This window comes from Triturus cristatus, chromosome 11, assembly GCF_964204655.1.
Source record: "Triturus cristatus chromosome 11, aTriCri1.1, whole genome shotgun sequence".
NCBI classification, from domain to species: Eukaryota; Metazoa; Chordata; class Amphibia; order Caudata; family Salamandridae; genus Triturus; species Triturus cristatus.
Window position 1 is genome coordinate 499612824 of NC_140594.1, and position 24979 is coordinate 499637802.

At 44.0% G+C, this 24979-nt stretch overlaps 1 long non-coding RNA gene across 1 annotated transcript in view; it reads right to left on the reverse strand.

Annotated features, from left to right (window-relative positions):
* Positions 1–504: 504 nt before the first annotated feature.
* Positions 505–24979, reverse strand: part of LOC146784481 (uncharacterized) — an 85912-nt gene continuing 61437 nt past the window's right edge. The window contains exon 3 of the long non-coding RNA XR_014970837.1: positions 505–1837. This is a non-coding gene — a long non-coding RNA (uncharacterized LOC146784481). The remainder of the gene's footprint in view (positions 1838–24979) is intronic.

Sequence of the window (24979 nt, forward strand, 5' to 3'; positions counted from 1 at the left end):
CATCAAGTCATTACTTGCTTAAAACTGATTATCAGTATCTTTGTTTGAGAACTGGAATGGGTACTTTCTGTACTTTCTGTACTCCTCCTGCCGTCAAATGGGGGTTTAGACTGATTACAGGGATGAACTTGTAAGGGACTGTGTCTGCTGATCTTCCTGTACTACACTCAGTCATGCCTTGTTGGTAAGGGAAGCACTATGACCTTAGTCCGCATTTTACTGCTAACTACTGTTGCAGGGATTCTGCTCTAGAACAGAACTAAGTTTGGAACCACAGAAGCTTAGTATGTAGGCACTGATTCACCATACCATATCAGTAAATATGAATCCGAGTCTGACTAGCTATAGGGCCTCACTTGCCCTCCAAACCGTACCAGAGAACCTAGTGAATTGGCCATCCAGAACACAACACTCTCGACCCTCTCAGGGATCACGATAACAGGACACACCATTTAGCTCTGTCACTCGTACTTGTCCACAATAAGATAACCAGGAGACACAAAGGAAGTTTTGAATATTTATTTGAACTACTGTGCTCCGAAATGCAATAAAAGTGCCACAATTAGAAAACAAATGCATACTAAAAATACTGTAAGCATGGATAATAACCCATAAACCATAAAAAGCCTTGTCATTTTATAGGACAGAGGAACTTAAACCCCCCTCCCCTGTTACTGAAGCTAAATTATTATATTTCAAAGATCTCTGGGATTACTGGCAGACCCCGTACCTTAGCATACATAGATTGACATTCTACATCTCAGCAGATGCAGTGTTCTTGTCTCAGAACTCTTGTTCCATCTGTCTGTTTTGGGCTCATGTGCTCATTTATATGACAAGACATGTATGCACATAAACAACAGCTGCATTCTTGTGTTATATTTAGGTGCTAGTGCCTGGCCAGAAAGAATAACAAGGGACATTGTTGCTTGACCTAGTCAGTGGTGTTGAAACTAAATTCCAGGAATAAACAGAATGCGACAATATATGCAGGTTCCATGTGAAAGTACAATGTGGCTCAAAAGCAAGCAGGTTTATATCTTAACATGTGCAAAGGAAAAAAAAGGCCTAAAACATGCACAGTTAGACTAACATAGGGAAGACTAATATGGGTCATGCAGGAAACACACATCACCCTCCCCTTGGTAAGCACAATAGCACTAAAAGGATACTAGATAGGATCAATATAATTAGAAAGTAGGCATACCCAAAGCATGGTTTCAGACATATGAATGACTAAAAACTAAAATTAGAAAGAAATGTCAATTTGTAAAACTAATCAAATCAAGGTGCTTCAGAGGAATCCATAGTGTCACTCACAATTTCATAGGCCAAAGACTCCATGAAGGAATCTGATTCCACACAGGATGATTGGTCAACAGGCCCTGTAATGAGCTCCAAAGAATAAACATGCTCTCTGGTCTCACCCAATGCTGAGACAGTTATCAGGCAAACTGCATCTCCGTTAATACAGCCTGTATCTTGTGATCAATGCGCCGATGCACATAGTTCCTCATAGGCCAGAGGCTCAAACCTTGCATTGTGAAGATGTTGCGAGCCCAAAGGACTGTTCTGAAAATGGGTTGCTAATTGACTCATTAGCAGTTCAAAGTACAAGGCAGAGGGGGGGGGGGTGGGGGGGTCTGTGAAGCCAGGCATATGTCCATTGCCCATTCACATGGACAACAAATGCAGCGGAACATAGATTGAATCCAGGTAAACCAGGCAGGGCAGAATGTTAAAGTCCAATCCAGATCCAGTTCTTGCTGTAGAAGCATTCCAAACATTTCAAACATAGGCTCGCAGTAGTGTTGGAGCGATTCCAGTTCCAGGGCACCTGCAAAAGAAGCACCCATTGCAGAGAAACAGGTACAAGTTGAGAATGTGGCAAATGAAGAATAACAGCAGTGGAAATCCTCTGAATACACTAGAGAAAATGGAGTGGATAAAAGCCGGGATTACTCCAAAGATGGTCTGAATAGCACTAACGAGGCCGGAGCCCACAACTTAAAAAAAGCGGGCAATGCTTGCCGTACTAGAGGCATTAAAGATTTGATGTACCAATTCTCCGAAATGCAGGGAAGGCTAGTGTTTAACAATAACTGTGTATTACTAGAAGTTCTAGCTACCTGCAATTCAAAGGCCTCAGAAGAAGATGTAAGAGCTACTTCTTGTTAAAACAATAATAGCAGCGGCCCATGCAGGTAAGAGCGGTGGGGCAGTGGGGCCATGTTAGGGGGAGATTCGACAGACGACCAAGAGGGAAAATTAAATAAATAATGAATTTTCCCTTATTGTCCTCTGCCGAAATCCCACCTCACCCGGCCCCACTGCCCTACCTCTCTCACCTCCACGGGCCGCTGCTGAACAATAATGCTTTGAGTCTGCTTAGCTTGTCGAAATCTACCTTCAAAGTTGGAATAGAAGGTCACAATGAGCTATCTACAATCCCATGCGGATGGGGAAACAAGACGTTGTTACAACAAGTTACCAACTGGAAAACTTACAAAATATATACAGGACTTTAGCCATCATTCCACAACAGTCTTGATCACTAGGAACGAGATGACATCCGTTAGAGAGTACTGTATTGAAAGGGAGAATTGAGGGAACTGGAATTACTTTTAAATAGCAAGCCAAAATAGGTGCCGAAGTGTAACATGCGCAGTGAATTTTAACGTGTTTACAAATGAGTGAATGACCGACAGTAGAGTCACATTTGTCACCACTGTTAAGAAACTTCCTTGTCACTACGTTCCCAATGATAAGTAAAGGGGAATGACCATAATTCAATTATGTAACTGCTATCTAGGGTTCATATCTATCCACAGGAAAATGTTTCATGCAAGCTGTAAATTGAAATGTCGAAATAGGCAGTGACATAGCTCTGTGTATCAACCACACCACTAAAGGCTTTCAGGTATAGTGAATGGGAGCTGTTCTAATTTTTTTAATGCAGCATTGTATAGGTCACGTCTTTTATGGCCATCAATTGTAGTTTATGTGTTAAATTACAAGGCAGAAATAAATCATTGTAATTCAAGTAATGCCAAGGAACACGCCCATTTTTGAGTGTTTGAAGTGTCCAGCTAAACTGCACAATATATCTAAGCTGACCTTGCCCATGATACAGCACTGACATGTCACCCTGCACAATATCAATAAGAGACAATACAGTGTTGTTTAAGTTGTAAATATGAGATGACAGCATATTAATACTATTATCAACAAAAGCAAGCACTTTGTCCAAATTATCTTGGTCAATTTGTCTTAAACATGCAGCAGCTTCCATCTTGGACAATTTCCAAATTTCATTATAGGTAGCATATATAAATCTTTTAGAATGGGGGGATTTGGGACCTAAAAGAAAATCTGATAAATTAATGTCCTCGGACAGGAGAGAAAGGTGTTTTTTTTACTGCTGACAGTATTGAATGTTCCAACTATTGTTGACATACATTTCCTAATGAATAGGTGATAATAATACCAGAATGTGTTGACTGTGAACATCGGGGATCAGGTCTACTTGATTTAAACCCAGGTGCGGAATTAAGAAAACAAGCATGACAACCATTTATGTCCACTGGTCATACTAACCACCCGCCAGGACTGGAAAATGAAGAATTAAATGTACCTTTCTGCACCATTCTATTTAATTGTTCTTCTGTGTAATTTGTCAAACTCTGCCATTTATTAAAGCAGGCAACAAGGGAATGGTCGGAGCATTCATTTTTTAAATTTCGGCCAATCCCAGACAAGTGGTCTGTCTGATTGTTTCATTCAAGAAAATCATCTGTGTGGGGAATAGACAGGCTCGAAACAAGGTTTCCATGCCCTGAACCTGCCAGGACTTCGTACCCCAAATCAATTTCAAATCAATAGTGTTCTTCCAATAATCTTAATCTTTAAGGGCCAACTGATTAAAAAACATTGCAGTATATATAAGCTTAGTTTGAGTATGCATATAATTCTTTCATGATGTTGGTGTTAATTTAAAATATTATGACATGGGGTCTGAAGTGTCATATGCCCAAAAATGTATATTTATTATTTTGCATTTTGGAACTCTCTTGAGGGGGAGTTGGACAAAGTTTCCATTGTGTATAATTAAAATAGGGATGCTGTCTAATTGTTCTATGTAGAAAATGGTGTCCAGATTGATGGTAAAAGAACATATCAGCACAATTAGCAGGACTAAGATGAAGGTCCTCTGATTCAAAAACAGTATAATAAACTAATTCAGAAAACATAGAATATACAGTATCAGCAACCCAATCATCTGACTGTAACTCTGGTACTATTACGTCACCCATAGAAACTTTGAACACATATGGTAACTGCAGGATCTCCGTCGGACCAAATATGTCAAAAGGAACTTAATCCCATAGAATTTCATCAGTCACTGTAGTGGCTAAAATGTTAACAAGGGGCAAGTCTTTTTTCTTTTTATGTGATGAAGAGTGGGGGGCCAACACCCCATCAACCAGTTCTGCAGCAGAACGTTCCAGAAGGGAATGGGCATTGATTAGTAGGAAAACACTCACAGATCCAATCCACATGAACAAGAAAACCAAGAAAAGTATGATTCAGACATTTTTCCAAAGAGACTAGATAAGTGCCTTTTAATCATGAAATAAAAACATAAATCGGTGCTGGAGGCGGATTCAAAACAGAAGAACTATCAGAAGAAAAATCATTTTTATCCATGTAGTATCTGGAGGTACTCATCTGGAAAACAGGAAGTTGGGACTCAGCAGTAGGACTAGAAAAACCAACTTGGATGGACCCACCAACAGTGGATCATTAAAAATGACATCTGTTGTAGAAGACGTGATAGTAGAAACAGGTATCTTGTCAGGGAAGTTGTCGGAAGAGGACCTAGTCTCCCCATCTCTCATACAGGTAGTATCAGCATCAGTGGTGCTCACAGGCTGTAAAGAAAAGTCTTGCGGAAAATAATTTCTATACCGTGGCATATTATGTAGTATTGCCCAAATGGTGTAGTATGCCATGTTCAATGGAGACAAAGCGCTTGTCTTTATAAACCTGGAGAGGTGGCAAAATCACAGTTTGTATACCTTGAAGACCAGAGACTGGAACCGGAGCACGGTACATTGGGTCAAATTTGTTTTTTATGGCCACCTATTCTCGAACCAGATCTCCAATGTTTGGAAGCCAGCGGGAAACTGGAAGAGGAACTTCAGAAGCAAAGGATGAGATGCAGGCACATTTTTGTGTGAGTTAGCGCCACAGATCTTTTGTAGGTCCTGTAAGACAGCACAATAGTAATCTACGTCAAAGGTTGCTGCTCCCCAACAAAGTCTGGACCATCAAGTTTTGGAACATACATCTGGATGCCAAAAAGCAATTCATACTGGGCCCACCCACCCAAAAAGCAATTCATACAGGGCCCACCCACCCAGAGTTCTTTTTGTGAGGATTTTTAAAGCTCGTTGAACCCCAAATAGATGGATCAACCAATCCAACCCCGTAACTATTTCACTAACCGTTAAGGGCTGATCTAAGTCATGGTTCATTATCTCCACAACAGAATTACACTTTAAATCTATACAGAGAAGAAAAATGTACTTGCACACCCATGGATTTCATTGAATAACCATACCCTTTAGAAACGAAAGCCGACGTTGGTCCTAATGGAATGTGCAACAGGCATGAGTCCAGATGAAGTCTTGCAAGTCTTTAATAAGAGTTCGAGCATCAGCTGAGCACTGTGGCCAAACCCAGAGAGACAATCCAGAGAAAGAATCAACTGCAACCAGAACTAATTTGAATACAGTATCTGAAATCAGTGGAGCACATTGATCTAAATAAATACAGCCGAAAGGCTGCTTAGATATAAAAAGTTGTGTCTGCGATGGACGAGTCACAGTAGAGCTTTTAATCTGTTGACAAATGTCACAACACAAAACATAATTTCTGGTCTGTTAGTATAAAACCTTGCCACCAATGTTTTTTCTTTAATAGTGAAATGGTGGCAGCCACACCGGCATTCGCAGAAGCTATACCTTCACGTGCGCCTACAATGAAATCATATCTGCAGTCTGCCATGGGAATCATGCGATCACCAATGCCAGGAATAGTTACAAAAGGAACATTTTGGCCATTTAAATTATAGGAATAGTTATAAGGAAAGCCCCTCGTTAAGGGGGTGCTCCTTTTTAAAGCTTTGATGGAAAACAAAGTATCATTGACGATATGAGTCTTAGAGTGCATGATCGCTGCAATTTTAGCTGTAGCTACTGCAGATTTGGTAGCTTCATCAGCCAGAATATTCCCTATGGCGTGTGCTCCCACATGATGATGGCTCAATGTATGCATAACATGTGGCAACCTATCTTTATGATCTGCCACCTTAACCAAAAGCAACTTGTGCTTGATTGTGCTACCCTTGCACTCTTCTAAGTCATTTTGTCACCAAAAATGTAAATTATCATTGAGAGATTGTACACAATAATATGAATCACACATAAAAAGTGTGGGAAATTTAGGATCCATATTTTCAAGTGCAAGAAGTAAACCCTTCAGTTCAGTCAACTGCACAGTGCAGTCCCCAAGAGATTGCATGCAAGTAGTTTGAGAGGGAAAGATGCCATCAGAGATAGTACTAAGAATGATGGCACATGCAGCAGAATAATGCTGTTTAGAACCAATAGCAGGTTGTGAAGACCCAGCAGTATAAATGATGGACCTATATTGGTCAAAAGGCAGATCGAAGAAGGCAAAGAATAAACTTGTGCATATTGCAAAAATTCTTGTGTTTACAAAGAAGGGTCAAAGACAAAGTCTAGATCCACGGCTGTTAAGGATGTAGCTCATTGTATCTAATGAGGGTGGAGGGCTTTTGCATTAGGAACTCTGGCTTTTGTAACAGTCTCCAGGGCAGGAACAGGAGAAATGCCAATAATGTGTTTACCTTGAGCAAGTGGCCGTTCCTTCAGGATCAGTTAGAATATTTTCAGTAGAAGCTAAATTAATCTCCACAGGTGATCAGAAATGCGATTTATAAGCTATTGGTACTGTTTCACCTTAATTAAAGGTGACAGATGTAAATCGAATTGCTACTGGTAAAACACGGATGCCTAAGCCTATGTTCATAGTATTGACGTGTATGTAAAAGGCGTGTTTCAAGCAAGTAAGACTGTTACGATCTGAGCATATCAGTATGTTCCAACGTCCAGTAGGAAGCAACAAAATCTGGGCCGGCATAAAGAGGTTTAATATGTTGAGCATAATCTTGTATGTATGTCCTGCCAAAATTCAAGAATCCCAGCAAAGACTGCAATTTTTGTAAGTGTATGGGTGGCTGTAATTGAGCACAGTTTTTCCAGAAATTCAGGGTCAAGAATTTTCCCCTCATGTGTAAGTTCACATCCTAAGAAAAAGACACTGAAAAAAGCTACAAAAGATTTTTTGAAGTTAAATTTGTAACCGAGGACTGCAAATTGCATATTATGCTGTCCACTCTCGCTAACTAAGGGTTCAATTCATCTTCAATGAAGTACATATCATCCGTGTATGACAGATCATCAGGATCAATGTCATGGAGAATCAATACAATCTGTGCGCACAAAACTTTTGTGCTGTTCTTATATCCCATAGGGAGTCATGCGTAGCGCATCTGAAAACCAAGGGTGCTAAATGAGGACCAGTCATGGCTCTATGGAGCCAAATTGTGGCTAACCAAAAGTGCTCTTGGTCCTATATTTTTTACGGACCACATTATTAATGAGTGCCGTACTGTGTATTGTTTTACCACAATAGTGCATGTAAGACTATTTAAATGTCTATAATCTAAGACAATGCAATATGAATGATTTGGTTTCATAACAGGAAAAAGAGGATCATTCATCGGAGACACAGAAGGTTTAATTACTCCCTGGTGCACCAGCTGGGAAAGAATTTCTTTAACAAGTGCTTTCGCATCCCGTTTAATAGGATACTTTGGTTGTACCTGAGGTGTGGACTGTACTGGAATAACATGATAAGGAGAATCCTTATCCCAACCAGTATGACTACAAAAAAGAATGGGGGCCAATGCAAGAACCCAATCAGATGCATATGTTTGTTCGACTTCGTCTGGTACTAGATGCAAGAAAGAAGAGAGTATGGCATCCTCACCCTGCGGGCATGCAAGAAAAAATGGTGAGAGCCAATAAACCTCAGCCAAGAGAATGTCATTGGACGCAGTTAAATTGTCCCAAAATACTGCTTTAATGGTGCGTTTGACGTCACCTTCAATTTGAATATCCAAGTCAAAGAGTCATTCCTGGGGGGGCTATGCGGGTGTCCGCAGTTTCAAATGTAATAAATGTTTCAGTTGCTCTTTCTACCAGAAATTGGTGGAGATTCAGGTGTACTATGGTGACTTCTGCCACACCCCCAACTCCTTTTCAAGAGGAGGGTTATCACTGTCTATGGCATATTTAGCAGCTAATGCAGCAACTTGCTTTGTCTAAGAAGGGGGTTTATATGGAGGAGGTCTATCCGCCTTCTTTATCTTCACGTAAGATGTGAGTTGTATATCCTCTTCTTGTATGCAGTCAGATCTCCCTCCTCTATCGTATTGTTGATCAGACTAGTCCTTAAAGAAACAGGGATGACAAGGATCAGGAATCTGATACCTGTCAGGAGTTTAAATGTTTTGTGTGATCACAAAAATCGTATCTCCTCTCAGGGGATTCAGATGCAGAGAACCCCCATGTGGCCTAGGTTTTTGTCATTGTTTAGATTTATCCCATGGCTTCTTAGGAAATTCATGGGCTGGTCTGGCATCCTTGCCAGAGCTAGGCCTGCCAAGCGGTGGTACTGAAGGTCTGGTCTCCAAACTTTTACATCCTAGAGAGGTATACACACTAGTAATAATGACAGGCAACTCGCATTTCCGGTCAGCTACTGCCACCGTGGCAAGCAGCTGGTGTATAGCCAAAGACGCTGCTTCACCTTTAACATTAGAAATAATTATTTCAGAGACGATGGGGACATTTACCAAAGGTTTTATTCCCATATCGAGGGCAGGACCTGCCCCATGCTCATTCTGTATTTGTTTGAGGATATTTAGTAGAACCTTGAATACAAAAGGTTCTCACAAAGTGTGAAAGTGGAGGAGGGTCCAAGGGAAAATTTAAAGACCATCTGCAGTATAAATCCCCAAATCTATATATACTTAACAACAAGTACTGAGGGTCTAATATACTGTGTGTACATAACTCTAACGAACTAGACAAAAGGAACCTCCAAAACGATTACAATGAGTAATATACCAAAAATATAATTCCCATCACCCACCAGAGGTGGCTTATCATCATCTGGGAATACAGGGCTGAACTACAGAGACCAACCACTCAGATGGTAAAGGTGGTCAAGTAGTTATCCCAGTCGTGAGAGAAAATGGTAGGGTGATGGTTGCAGTGCAGAAGGTGAAACAAAAAGTGCTATTAAAAATGACTATCTAGATGCTAATAATTTTATTCTGGCGCTTATCTAAATGCCATTAATAAAACCTGTGCGTAAACAGCTTAAAAAATAACTGCTGGATTGATGGTCGACATGTTTCGGCAATCGGACAATGAGTCCACGCTCTCATCAGGACCCAAATACGCTACTGCAAAAATGTGGAGGTTCAGCTAGACGTTAGTGACAATACAACAGAATGTGTACATGCCCATAAATTTGTGGGTAAGTGCATAATCCAAGTACTTTTTGACTTGTAGTCATATATATACTATGATCATGACAAATGATAAGCCACATTGTCTTTGTATACATTCTGTTGTATTGTCACTAACGTCTAGCTGAACCTCCTTCAATTTCTGATTTATATCTAGGTTTCCTACCTGTAACAGTTCTAATTGGACATACAGAGCAGATCAGGTTGTATGTTATATCCTCCTGGTGGAAATCATGCTTTTAACCTATAATTTTCTTTGAATGTTCCGTTTTCCACATTTTTGCAGTAGCGTATTTGGGTCCTGATGAGAGCGTGGACTCATTGTCCGATTGCCGAAACATGTCGACCATCAATCCAGCAGTTATTTTTTAAGCTGTTTACGCACAGGTTTTATTAATGGCATTTAGATAAGCGCCAGAATAAAATTATTAGCATCTAGATAGTCATTTTTAATAGCACTTTTTGTTTCACCTTCTGCACTGCAACCATCACCCTACCATTTTCTCTCACGACTGGGATAACTACTTGACCACCTTTACCATCTGAGTGGTTGGTCTCTGTAGTTCAGCCCTGTATTTAGTAGAACCGCCATTGAGGGAGTGCCATGACAAAGAGTATAGACAGTGGCAAAACTAATACCCCAGGGGCTGCAGTCAGGTAGACTAGGGACCAGTCCAGTGGGTAAGCATATAGTTAAAATTCAGTGTTTGTCTTGTGATCCTGTAAGGGGAAACAGAGCTTCAAGTTGGTCAATTTATTTAGCCGGTTAAAATGGTATTTCTTCACGATTTATGGGTCTTTTGCCCATAACTGAATGAACAACTACAGAACTAATCACAGGTCCTACTGGTCAGTTTTTGGGCCTGTCCTTTTATGCCAAGTCTAGGTAGACTAGCTAGCAAAGCCCAGGAAATATATTAAGTAAGACGTCAATATAATATCACTAGAATATTATACAAAGCGTGTGTCTCTACTAAATGAATGTTCACCATATTAGGATAGGGAGTATAGCCCGCTAATGCCGGCATGTGGCCCCTTCAGGACTTAAGGGACCCATTCTAACAGTCCCAAAGACGTGGGGGAGGACACCATTAAATCACAGCTGGTGTCCCCATACGGCTAGAGGGATTTCAAAAAGCGCAAATGGACTATATGCATTAGGTGCCTGCTGCACTGTTAATTTATGAAAGGTATTATCATTAGCGCCCACAGCTGGAAACGTGACCCAGGAATAAAAAACTTCAAAGCGGTTCACTGCGTCCGCCTCAACAACAAAAATTAAAGGAGCACCCGCATTAGGTACTCCATGTTGTAGTAAATGCTGTGTAACTTCCGGACAGCAGTAAACAGTAATAACAATGGGCTGTGCCATAATTAATTAAGGATGGATTTGAAGGGTAGCAAAATGAGGGCTATAACCTTTTAATGTTCAAGCTTGAAAAACTAACAGAACTAGGTGTTCCCTAAAAACTGTGGAGGACAAATCCCTAACACCATGGACAAGGGTATTGCGAACATGTACAAGCACTACTCAGGGTACCCGCAAGTAAGTACCAGACCAAACGTTGGCAGCACCATTTTGTAGGGATTCCGCTCTAGAACAGAACTATGCTTGGAACCATAGAACCTTAATATGTAGGGACTAAGTAACCATATCGCTGCATTAACTCTGCGGCCGAATCCTACTAGCGATAGAGACTCACTTGCCCTACTAACATTACCAGCGAGACTAGTCAATTGGCACGTCAGTACACAACCCTCTCTACCCTCTCAGGGATCGTGGTAACAGGACACACCCTTTCGCTCTCTCACTTGTACTTGTCCACAATAATGTAACCAGGAGACATGGAGGAAGTTTAGAATATTTATTTAAACGATTGTGCTCTGAAATGCAGCATATGTGCCACAATAAGAAAACAAATGCATACTAAAAATACTGTAAGCATGGTTCATAAACCGTAGACCATAAAAAGCCCTGTCATTTTATTGGACAGACAAACTTAAACCCCTCTGCCCTGCTACTGAAGCTAAATGATTATATACCAAAGATCTCTGGGATTACTGGCAGACCCCGTACCTTAGCATACACAGATGGACGTTCTACATCTCAGCACACGCAGTGTTTTTGTCTCAGAACTCTCGTTACATGTGTCTGTTTGGGGCTCATGTGCTTATCTACATGACAAGACATGTATTCACATAAACAACAGCTGCATTCTTGTGTTATATGTAGGTGCTAGTGCCTGACCAAAAAGAATAACAGGAGACCTTATTGTTTGACCTTGTTGGTGGTGTGGCACAAGAGCAAGCATGTTTATATATTAATGTGTGCAAAGGAAAAATAAGGCCTACAATGTGCACAGTTAGGCTAACATAGGGAATACTACTATGGGCCATGCAGGAAACACACAACACTACCAATTTTCCTTTATAATTGAGCACCATTTAAAGTATTCAGCGGAGTGCAGTTCTTTCCCTAAAACTGCATTTCCTACATTCAGTTTTGCTGTCATGATGTGCTACTGTTAACTCATCTTTTCACTGAGCTGGATTCAGCTGCTCTGAAGGTATCGCTGGCACAGGTATGTTTTGTGAGTATTGTGTCACCAGTAAGTTGAGGGTATCTTGACACTTTGCAGAGATCGAGATGGTGTTCCTTGCTATTTTGAAGGTGGACAAAATTAGCAAGTGTTATTCTGCTGAAACGATGGTCTGTGAACCAAAGAACCTCCCAGTAGGAAGGGCCATCGATGTTGAATGAAAAAGAAAGTCTGCAACAGACAAGGGAGGTCAACATTACTGAATAAACCAAGATAAAACTGGAGACGATGTATAGTCAGGAACAGACGTTACATCTTTATTGATACTAGGTACACTCTGGTTTGCACTTCAGGTGTAGGTTGTAATGAGCTGTGTAAATGTTGGTTCTGTGAAAATGACATGTCTGGGATTTTTGCCTTTATTGCAAAAAGAAACATTATGGGTTGTCATTGGAGATTAAAAATATCATTGTGTTCCTTAACTATGGTGTTTGAGACTTTCAGCCATCCCTAGCTTCCTTACTAACAACAGCTAGCATTTTATAATTATTTAGATTGTTGAGCCCTTTAAAGAGTGTTGTACATAGTTGCAAGTCTGTACTCAAAGACAGCTGCAAATGTTTGGTGGCTGCACATACAGAGGTTGGTGAAACATAGGTCGTAAAATGGTAGAACGAAGATGTTGAATATAGAAGATTGTATTTCAGACAACTCAGACCACACATAAGCACATAGTCTGTTTGCATATGTACGTAGCTAAGGGATGAACAACTGATGAGCACGCAGGGCCTTGCGCGGCCAGGAGTGGCTTGATAAATCTAGAGTAACGAAATGCAGCGCAAATCACTGTTTTGCGTTACCCTGCCCCAGGGAGGCATTCCCTGAGTGGTGCATGGGTTTTCCCATTCAACACCCTTGGATTTTGATGCATTTCCAGATTTACCATTACTGGTAGACCTGGAAATACATCAAGATGCTACGCCTTCCCTGGTGAGGCATAACGAGAAAAAATATTTGTATTTCTCCTAATTTTTCCTCTTTCTATGTGTGCTGTGTGCTGCATTATGGAGCACACATGCAAAGAAGAAAATGCCTCAGGGTATTGTTTTTATGCAGGAATGTGTCCATTCCTGCACAAAAAACAATCCTGCTTACAACACAGGCACCCTTACACCATCGTGCAAGGGTCCTGCGTTGGCGCTAGCCAGCACATTGTGCACCAGCCCTGGGAAAAGACAGTAATGCACCGTATTATGTTAAAAATGGCACATTCCTGCCCTTTGCCTGTCACGCAGCGCAGCACGTTGGCTTGCTGTGTGACTTATTGATAAATATGCCTGTTCGTGTCCATTTGAATTCGGTACAGGGGTGGGTGGCTCTTTTCTAGATTGGGAAGGCATGCCCGAATAATGTCTTTTCCTATGTAGCTGGGCTAGCACTTTAGAAATCCCCACATGTACTAGCAGTCCATAACCAACCATGATGGGGTACACGGATTTTTAGAGACAGCCACTAGCTGATGATTGGCAGTGCAGGGTGACAACAGTGCCTTTTAATAATGGTGAATAGGTAATTGAAAGGTGTTATTAGTGATTTTGCATTCAAAGATAAGTCGTTTTTAGATGGCTTGCTACTTGGCCCCAACCTAATAATTTTCAATTAGCATTGTCGCACTGGGAAATGAAAGCAGCCCTGGCAAAAATGCTCCAACCAGCCCCTCGCCCTTCTCCTTGTGTAGTCTTCCTCTTCCCAGCCATCCATTCTTGACTTCTCCTTTTCTCCTCTGTCTCGCCCTTCTGCTTCTCTGGTCGCTTTCTCACTCCCTTCACCCCAGCTCTCTCTCTTGAAGCCTCCTCATGCCTGCTCCTCGGGGAGCTGGGGAAAGTGACAGAGGCACCAGGAGTGACCCAGAGCTTTCCAAACCGGCCTGCAACGGCCAGGGACGGACTGGGAACAGAAACCGGCCCTGCCAACTGCTCAGCCGCCCCCCCTGGGGTGAAGGGGAGTGCAGCCGAGCAGTTTGTTTTGTTACAGGGGGGTGTGGGCGTAGGGAGTCGGCGGGCTGGAAAAGCAGGCAAGGAGGCCGGATATAGTGTGCAATATTGTTCTTTTATTGTGCCTAGGCACTGCGTGCAATAGGAGAGTACACTGAGACAGGCCCGAACAGGAGGAAAATGGTGTTGGATTATTCTGTCGCGGTCGACGTCGATGGGGCTCCCCTGACTTCCAGGTCTTCGCCGTCTGCCGTAGGGATGAGGTTGGATGGGCTCCTTGGAGGGCAGTAAGAGAAAACAGAGGGAGCCGTTAGTCCTGCTGGAGTTCTATGCCCGTTACCGCAACCAGGGGTGATAAAGGCGAAAGAGACCGTGAGGAAAAAGGGAAGGGGAGGAGGAAGGATGGATGTTCTGAGAAAAGAGGGGTGCTCGGAAAAGGGTCGTGTGGGCTACTATACACAGTGCAAGATGCTGTACAATATCTACAAAGGGTTCCTATCAGGGTGCAATGGTGTGCCTAATATAGAGGGAGTATATATACAGGGGGACTACTGTACATACGGGTTTACTATGTTATTCTAACGAAGGAAGCTGGTACTTACGGGCTCCGCCGTAACTCTCCTCCGAGTTACGGCCGCTCTTCAGCCACCTCCGGGGGACTCCACCAGTCTTCAGACCACTCTTCAGGTTCGCCACTCCAGTCCTCTCCTTCCGTCGCACCTCCAGCCGAAATCTCCTGCCACGATCCTCCGACGCCTTCTGTCTCTCGCCTTCCGTCTTTTCTGTCTCCGGCTGGGGACTTGGAGGAGGGACTTCCGGGTTCAGGAGGTATCCCTTCCGGCGGGTCTTCGGTCGGGATTGGTTTCTGCAATAGAGAGAGGGGCGGGGTTCCTGTTGTCACGGACGCTTTGGTGGAAACTCTGGATCGCGCGCCCTGGAATGGAGAGCGGCGTAGGGTGATAACCCGGGCAGGGAGAGTAAGGGCTGCATGACCCGAGGGTGGGAGTCTCCATCACAGGGGGCGATATTGCTGACCCCCAGTAACAAAAACAGCCCCCCAGGAGCCCAAAACCGGCCCCCACCCTAGCAGCCCACCGGGGAAATGCCTGGTGCCCGCTACGGCCAGTCCGGCCCTGGCAACGGCTCAGGCCCACGGGGAAATGCCCAGTCGAATAAAAGGCCTGTCCAGCTCTGTCAAGTCACACGAGTTGTACGATATTCTGCTAACAAAATTGATGGCCTTGTCTAGAAAGGAGGAGACAATGTGAGAACCCAGTTAGATGCCAATTAGACCAGTAGTTAGTACTCATCACCTGGGTGCTAATACTGAATTATCAATAATGAATGGGGGGGGGGGGGGATTATTACAGAAAAGTTTGAATGCACGATGCGTTTAAGGCGAGCTCCTTAAGTTTCTGGCCGATGGAGGGAGAGAATGTAAAGTGGGGGCCACTCGGCCCTCACGTCCTCATGGCAGTGCGGCGCCCCCCCCTCCCCCGGCCTTTCGGTGTTGGGGGTGTGTCGCGGGGCGATGACGCGCGCGGCGCGCCCTCAACACCGATTGGTTGACGCCTCCCCCGTGACCCGGAAGCAGCTGTTCAGCTTCCGGGGCAGGGGGGCGGGACGGCCGGGGGGCGGGCCCCGAGAACGGCGAGTAAATTCGCTACTTAAGGCGCGGAGGGCGAGCTGGACACCCTCTTGCCCTTGGCTTGTTCCCCGCGCCTCTCGTCTGCCCCACGCTTGGGGCTTGCTAATTTTCCCCACCCACCAGCCCAAAACAAGGTACTGAACATGCTAGTCGGGGGTTCTAGTTAAATTTGTCATAGGCCTTTTTTCCCGTTGACAGGTAGGTTTGGTTGTGGTTAGTTAGGAATGTTGTCTGTACTTAGGCCTTTTTCCCGTTATACAGCTGAGATTATGTTATTTTAGGGGCAATATTGGGTGTACCTAGGCCTTTTTCCCGTTATATAGCTGCGATTAAGTTGTTCTGATAAAGGTAATATTGTGTGTACTTAGGCCTTTTTCCCATTAGCACAGCATGCTTTGTATTTATATGATCTGGTTTTAGTTTAGTGTAGCTGTCCTTTAGCTAGTTCTTTTTCCCTAGGTTCATCGTCGTATTTATTAGGGTTGGTCGGGCGGTAAGGTCATGATCGGTGAGCAGCAATTTAAGGTCCTAAGGGGGGGCGTCACCATCCACGGAGGGGGCGGCCCAGGGGGAGGGGCCACTGGTCCCTCCTAGAACTTCAGGGGCAGGAATATCCGCTAGCTGCTAAAAATGCGGGGGAGGGAGTCACGCTTTCCTTAGGCAGGTAGCCACCCCGCACATACACCATGACGTCAGCATATGACGCCGAGTGTAAGGGCCCTCCTTGTTGGTTAAATGAAGTTCACGATGCCGACGGGGTAGGCGGTCCCCTGTCGCGCATGCGCACCTGTGGGTAAGGGCGTGGTTAGTAGGACTTGACACCGGTTAGCGACCTTGCCGTCCGGCCAGAAATGTTAGAATGCAAAATTCAGGCAGGATGTTAGATTCGGATAGGATACACGCTGTATTAGACGTTTGTTAAGGTTAGCCTTCAATCTTTGTCTACAATACTGTAAATCTAATGTCATGAATTTTGCTTATTCTTACATAATCGATGTTATGTTAATATTCATCATTTTATTGTTTTGTATAATAAATACGGCCGGGGGGTCCCTGACCCCCCGCCTTCCAAAGATAATTTGCTTATGTCTATCCTTCAAGGTGGTGTGGAAAGCTGGGAGGGGAGGGTAGCCAGTCACGGACCATGTGTGGCATGAGGGAAAGAGGCAGGAATAGAAAGAGTTTCATGACTGTGCAGAGGAAGGAAAGAAGCACAAGAAAAGAAGTGTTTAATGGCTGTGCCAGAAGGGGAACAAGCAAGAGTTGGAAAAGTTTCGTGACTGTGCTTCGGGAACTTTTTGTATCCAGTAGAAAAATTACGGGAAACCGCGTGACCTTCATTAAAAGTAGGTCAGTGAGAGAAAAAACCTTGTAAGCAGTGAGTGGATTTTCGTGACTGTGTCCGAGTTTAGAATTTAAAGTCATCATAAATGCAGTAACACCACATCATAAGACAGAACTAGCTGCCTGTTAGTTCTAGCAAAATGCAGGCATTGGCTTCAAACCTTTAAATGAGTAAAACAGAAGAAACGCAGCTTCGGGATGTTACGTCTAAGTGTTTGACGATAACACTATTGTCAGTTGCAATGATTTAATTGCCGGATCATCGTATTACTGAAAAACAAATGAATCTTTAAGAAGCTCGCTTGATCTTTAGTTATCACCTTGCCATGCCCACTGGTGATTGACATGTGATATAACTGTGAATGAATGCCTCGGGCAATAACTGAAGTTGCAGTGGGCTTTTTCCTCCACTGCACCACATTCTTTCAGTGGAATGTAAACAATACAGAACTCAAAGCACAAACGTTGGCAGGACTGCAAGGGAATGAAGAAAAACAGGTTCAGATTAGATTCCTGTTTCTTGAAGGCAAGGCCTGAGGCCTTCTTACACATTTATGTGACTGATGAAAGTGCTCCTTTTAAATGAGGCATGAACAGACTTAGTGTAAACTGTGCTTTTCTGCATGACAGACCTCATTTTTTGGGACTTTTAGGAGTATTAGCTACTGTTCCTTGACCCTTTAATCTTCTTTAATTTCGGTTCATTTAGCAGTGGGGAGGCAAGACCACGTTTTCCCGTCACTTCAATCACTGCCAGTTTGGAAATATGTTGTGTGATATGTTTCTTTTTTGTGCAGCAATGTTTGTGTCCAATCTCTGACACTGATAGTATTGGTGTAATGAATCCTCTTTTAAAGAAAGAAGGGGCCGAATGTACAAATTATAGCATTAATCTAGTGGAAATCATGCTATGTGTGTGGGTATTCCACCATCAGGCCTGGCAAGGTGCAAGGGTAACTCAGCTAGAAAAGGTGGGCTATTACCTTCCCCATGGAAGATGGCAATCACCGTGTTTGATGAGAATACCTCTCTGAAAGTCTGCCGCGGAAAGGGTGGCATCCTTTCACAAATCTGTACTTTTCTGTCGCTAACATGCTTCAAAGACACCCTAAGTCTGTTTTGGAGACTATATATGTGGTTGACTTCACTTTGGTATGTGTTTGGTGTTATATTTACAGTTCTCACATTTGTGGCAGAACTGGCACCAGCAGTGACAGACACTGGTGTATTTTTAGTTTTTATGTTTCTACTTCAAGGAGGTTCCGCCCATGCACAATCGCCGTTTTAGTTGAGATACCTTAACTATTGCTGCTGAACTCTTTTATGCGGGTCAGAATTACTATTTCCAGCATGGATGGGGTAAACATTCTGCTAAATTGGTGGACTTAAAATCTGCTGCCCAAACTATAAGTCAGACTTTAAGTCTTGATTAGCTCCTGAATACTATGCAGGCAGTGGTTAATTTCAGGTTTCGGCAAATTAATCCAGAATCAGATCCCTTTAGACAGATTTGCCTAACATAGATCCAGAAGGGCAGTATGTTTGCTGGATTTCAGGTTTTTAAATAACTATTTATTGTTAAAAATCATATCCTCTATTTATACGTGACGCTATTGATAGATTAAATGGCCGCATCTAGGCTCGCTTTTAAAAGAGCATGAGGAAATAATGTAAGTAAAGATACAAAAACTCAATTAATGCTCTTTTCTATTGCTCCACATGTGAAAATATTTTAGCAACTGTCTGACATACGTTTTTATTGTTGCACGTCCATCATTGTAATGATTTTTATTAATCAAACAATAAAGTATTTGAATTCTGCATTTCAGGAATTTGTGTCTATGTAAATTAGTTCTCTTTAGAATCATCGTATATACTTTTATCTTATTTTAGTATCCATGTATATGGCATAAACCTGTCCATCCTATGCCAACATGGACAACCCTGTCCTAGACAATCAATAATGAATACCACTATTTTAGGTTCAAATCTGTATTTATGGTTGCAACAATACTCACACACAAAGCTCCTCGGTTTCAACAGCATATCAATTGCACTGTTTCGCATGAACGATTATCATACGAAACAGGGCAACTATTTCAACCCGTTTCAACGAACGTTCCCTCCCATCCCACCCTCCACACTCCCGGAGTACTCACAGCTAATCCTGAAAACAAAGAGCAAAAATTGAAAAGGAATGAATTACCGGGGTGGATGCCCCTTCCCAGGTGTATGGATCGGTTTGGTCAAACGGCACAATCTCAGGTAGCAGGGACAGGTCAGCTCTCTAAATTCAGGAGAAAGGAGGGTCATATATGCTTGCCACAAGTCTCTATAGGAGTACCCCCAAGCCCTTAGTGTCTCCATCCCCAGTGCATATCGAATGCAGTGGAGTCATCCTAGATGTGTCGGTAGTCTCTCCATCCCCCAGTGCGCCAGAATTGTCTATGTGCTGCACCCAGTGCCAAGCTAATGTGATGTGAGTGGGTATGTAAGGACATTGGGAAGTCCCAAAATGGTTTTGGCCAGAAAACGGGGAATTTGAGTCTGAAAATGTGTATCAATTTTGGTTAGTATCTCTTCCCAGAAGTGAGTTATCTTAAGACAATCCCACAGAATGTGGAGAAGAGTGCCAGGGCAGCGAAGCACCGCCAGCAGTCAGCACTGCGGGTCAGGTTACCTCTGTTCAGCCGGGTGGGTGTCAAATGCCAGCAATGGCGGCTGGTATGGAACGGTGGCGGGGGGGTGTGGGGGCTAGAAAATAAAAAAAATTAAGAAAAACAAAGCAAATTTGCCTGCTGGTAACACTGTCAGCCGCCGTCTCTCCGCTGCCTCTCCTCGTCACAGGAAGCACCCGGGCTCCCAGGCTCTCTAAGCCAATGACAACACTGCAATGCAGCATTGTGATTGGTTCCCCTAATTTCCCCTAAGCCAATCACAACACTGCATTGTAATGCACTGACTGGTCTGAGCGCCGTGGTTGGCGCTCAAGACGGGGACAGGGAGCCTGTGCATGGTCCCCACCAGGCTGTGAAATGCAGCCTGGTAAGGAACATGCAAATTGCGAATGAATGCTTGGCCATCCAAAGACTGTTGGTCAAACATTTATGCATACTTTGAGTGTGTACACCACTCCTCCCCTGGCCGCTGCCCTAGCCCGCCCCTCTCTGCACCCAGGAACGGAAAAATAAAATGATAATAATGTTTCGTTATTATCATTTTATTTTTCCTCTGCACTGCTCTTAAAGCAGTGGGGTGACGCTTCTCCGTCTTAGCAGAGGAGCCGCCCCTGAATACCAGTAGGTTACTATTTTAGTAGCAGTCTCTATGCTTGATATATTGCGTGCTGAATGCCACGCCCTGTACTATATATCTTGGTGCACTTTATGGGTTAACTGTCTACCCAGCTCCACCTCTCAGTGGAGGTTTGCAGGGGACTTCGGCCCAGGTACAGCAGGAAGCAGCATTGTGTAGAAGTGCGTGATGAGATGACTATCTGTTTGTTTGGTGAGAAACCATTTTTCAAACCTCGTCAAGTGTCTCTGTGCCTCTACTTTGACCGAGGGCTGCATGATCCAGTGTCTGATTCGGAGATAGTGTAACCTCTCCCTTTCAGGTATTGCAAGATATTCTCTAAGTCTATCAAAAGGTATGAAACCTTCCTCATTGGAAAAATGCCCAATAGAGCGGCATCCAGCCTCCTGCCAGATCTGGAACTCTGTCTGGTCCAGTCCCGGCGTAAAAGCCGTGTTCCCTACTACTGGGGTTAGGAGGGAGGGAGACGATGAAAGACTCCTCCGTATCACATGCCTATCCCAGGCCCTCAGGATCGAGCCAGTTATCGGGAACAGATAGAGGCCCGTGGTCTGTGGGCAAGAGGTAGAAACGGAATCCTTCCTAGCAGAATTCCGGCAACTGCCTGATCCATAAATAACCACAGCTTCTCTGACTCTGCTCTGCACCATTCGACCAGGTAGTGAAGCTGAGTCGCTTGATAGTAATGAAGTAAGCTTGGGTTACCCAGGCCCCGTTCCGCAGGAGTACGCAAGCAAAGCTTATTTTTCAAACAAGGGCATCCGTTGGCCCAAACAAAGTTCTGTATCAGCTCTTGTAAAAATGATATCATCCCTGGTGGAGGCGGCAGAGGGATGCACTGGGAAAGGAATAGAGTCCTGGGTAGAACTGTCATTTTCAGAGGTGCCACTCAACCCAGCGAAGACAGAGGATAGGGTTTCCAGCAAACCAAATCAGCCTTCACTCATCATAAGAGGTTCTGGTAATTAAGAGTTTTGACCTCCTCCAATGTCGGCGCCAGCTGAATATCCAAGTAGGTAGAATTCTGTGACAGTTGAGTCGTATCTGGTGGAATAGACATAGTCGGAGCCTGCGACTTATGGAGGTTTATGTGAAAGTCTGGGGCCTCTCCAAACTCCCTCACCTCCTCTAAAAAGATTGGCAGGGTGTCTCAGGGATTATCTAATGCCGTAATAACGTCATGTGTGTATAAGCTTATGACATGTTCCTCCCCAACGATGCTTACTCCAGTAATACCTGGGTGGTCCCTCACGCTTTGCATGAATGGCTCCATTTAGAGCACGAATAACAGGTGAAAATGGAAACACCTTTCGTCTGCCTCGGTGTATTCGAAAGGTTGCAGAACTCTGTCTGTTAACTCTAACAGTAGCTTTAGGTTCCCGATAATAGCTTAAGATCCAGGTTCGGAACCCTTCTCCAAAACAAAAGCCAAAATGGGCCAGTGTCTCCTCCAAGAAAGGCCTGTGAACTGAACAAGAACAAAGGCCTTCTCGATATCGATAAAGAGTAGCATGATCTCTCTTTTAGAGCAGTTAGCCGCATCTATGAGGTGAAAGATACTTTTGGTTTTATCCGCACATTTTCCCTTGGGAATATAGCCCTCCTGGTCTGGGGCCACCAATACTGGCATCAAGGGTTGATTTGGGCTGCCAGAATGCCAGTAAACAGCTTAGCATCTACATTTAGCAATGATATGGGTCTGTAGGACCCACACCAGTGGTTGTCCTTGCTGGGTTAAGGGATGCCCACAATTGATGCCTATATCATCGAGGGTGGGATCGAGGAAGAGTTAGTGATTGAATTGAAGAGTCTCATGAGGAGTGGAGCTAATAAGTCACAGAAGGTCTTATAGAAAAGTGCCAGGAATCCATCGGGACCCAGGGATTTCAGAGGTCTCTGTCTGGAAATGGCAGTTATAACTTCTTCTATAGATATCGGGCAATCAAGCGCCATTGCTTGATCATCTGTCAAGCGGGTTGTATTTCCACGTTGTAGGTAAAGGACTGGCCTGTCAGCGGTGAAGGATTGTTCTAAGTAGAGATTTTTATACAAGTATCTGAACCTGGAAGCGATGGAACCATCCCCCCTGACAACTACCCCCTCATCCTCCACTAAGGATTCAACTCCCATGGTTTTTCGTTGTGTCCTGAGTTTGTTTGCCAGTAACCTCCCACATCTTTTCCCACCCACATAAAAAGAATGCTTCAGACGCAGCAAGGAATACTCAGATCTGTCGAGATCTAACCCTGACAACTGTTTCCTGACAGCTTCCAATTGGCGCCAAATCCTAGGAACTCCAATGCGATGGTGAATACGCTCCAACTTGTGCACCTGATATTGTAATTGCTCTCTTTTGCCCCTGCAGCCACGTTCAGCCAACAAATAAGAAAATAAAATCGCTGCCACCATTAAGCTTGCAGAGGCGTGCAGAACTAGAAAAATGGGGGGAAAAGCATTGCGGGAGAGCGTGTGCTGCCTGCAACAGTAGGCAGGACAGAGCAATTTGGAAAAATAGTGCTTGGAGGCTGTAATTAAAGGCTACCAACTAACAACACATGTAACAGGGGGAGTCCTCATGGGAGGTTACCAGAAGAGAAAAGGTGGTACTAAGGAGGGGCTACTAATCCTATTGACCAATGCAAAGCCACCATTTACAAAGGACAGGGACAGGAGCCAATTGAAACGATGGGTGGAAAATAGGCAGAGCTTCAAGTCATACCTGAATACAGCATGTCTCAAAGAGACAGCGCAAGCGCTGCCTAGGCGAAACCTAAAAAGAGCTATTGTGGGGCCAGCATTGACTGTGTCATAGCACTTTGTTTTTTGTTTTACTTTCGGCCATACTGCAAAGCATTGTCTCATACAAATCCATGTATTTGCCACATAGAGCTCACCTGAAAACTGTACAGTCAGGGCTGGCCTTTGCTCAGATAGCTTCCTGAGCGGAAACAAATTTGGACCTCAAGCTGCTGCTAGTCACCAAAGCAAGAAACAACAGGGCGTTCGATTTTTATTCACAGGCCAGTTGCTATCACATGGAGTGACAGCCTCTGAACACAAACATTTCCGCGCCTCTCCCGAAGATACCCTAATTAACCATATCTTACCTCCTTCACACTGGTGAGAAGGTGGTGGTGGTGGTGAATGGTGTGTGAAATGTGGGACAGTAGGGGGTGAGAGGGAGAGGGGAGGTGAATTGTGGGAGTTAATAGGTGCTAAAAAGGGTGCCTGAGCATACTAAAACTAAAAAGATAAAAAGAAGTTTGGAAATCACTGGAGCCCGGTCAGAGGGAGACTGCCGCATGCACATCCTTCTTGCAGACCGGCCAGTGGGCACCTCTAGAGGCTGGTGCTCTGGGTCTGGGCCCAGCTCGCCCATGCCAAAAGTCGGCCCAGTATACAGTGCAATCAAAACCTGAATTTATATTACTTAATACAGTGTTAAGACTTGTGTCAGCTAGAGCTGATGAGGGGCAGGGGATAAAATAATACACCATCAGGTTTCTCTTTGTATCGTGATTACTGCACTCATGCTCACATGTGGAAGCAGGAAAGGAAGAGAGTTTGAACACTAAGTAGTGCCATTCATATTTTATTCACTGGCATGCATTGAAGGAGTAAAGCAAGAGAGTTTGAACACTAAGGGCCTGATTACGATGTCGGTCGGAATGCTCTAACGGCATTCGGATTCTCCTTTCCGACCAACCAATTATGATGGAAAGGTAACTGTTCGGTCAGTCTGAATTGGGTCCGACCGGCATTTGGAGACTCCGAGGTAGTCGAAGCCGAATCGTACATCTCTATGGACCGCGTTTCCAACCGACCAACGCATTGCGATGTCAGATTTGGACAGCCTTTCCGAATCAGTCTGCCAATACGGAACAGCTGTCAGAATCTGATTTGGGGGCCCATAGCAGGCGCTCCTTGGCCCGGTTGGGGCCCGTGAGGGTACCAGGGGACCCTCCTTTAAAACCATGTACAGTGTGGCAGGCAACATGGGGTGCCTGCACCAGGGTGCAAGGTTTGTCGCAACCACCCCTTTTTTTCAATGGGAGCCTGTGTTGTCGGTCGGAACACAGGCTCCCATTGAAGTCAATGGGAGACTTTCCAGTCCTTAATAGCGATTTTTACCGAATCGCTATTAAGGACTCGTTAAATGGAATGTAGGTAGGAATCGCTAAAATATTAGAGATTCCTTAACATTCCTTATTAACGAATCGGTAATTGAGATTCGTAGTTAAGGAATACCTACCCATTCATTCCTATGGGCTAGGAGGCCCATAGGAATGAATGGGAAGATATTCACTATTAGCGATTCGGTATTACCGAATCGCTAATAGTGGGAGCTATTTCAAGGGTGCCAGGGTGTCCAAAGGACACCCTGTTGCACCCCTGAAATGTGCATGTGTGCACATGTGGCACACATGCATGCCCTAAGGGCATGCATGTG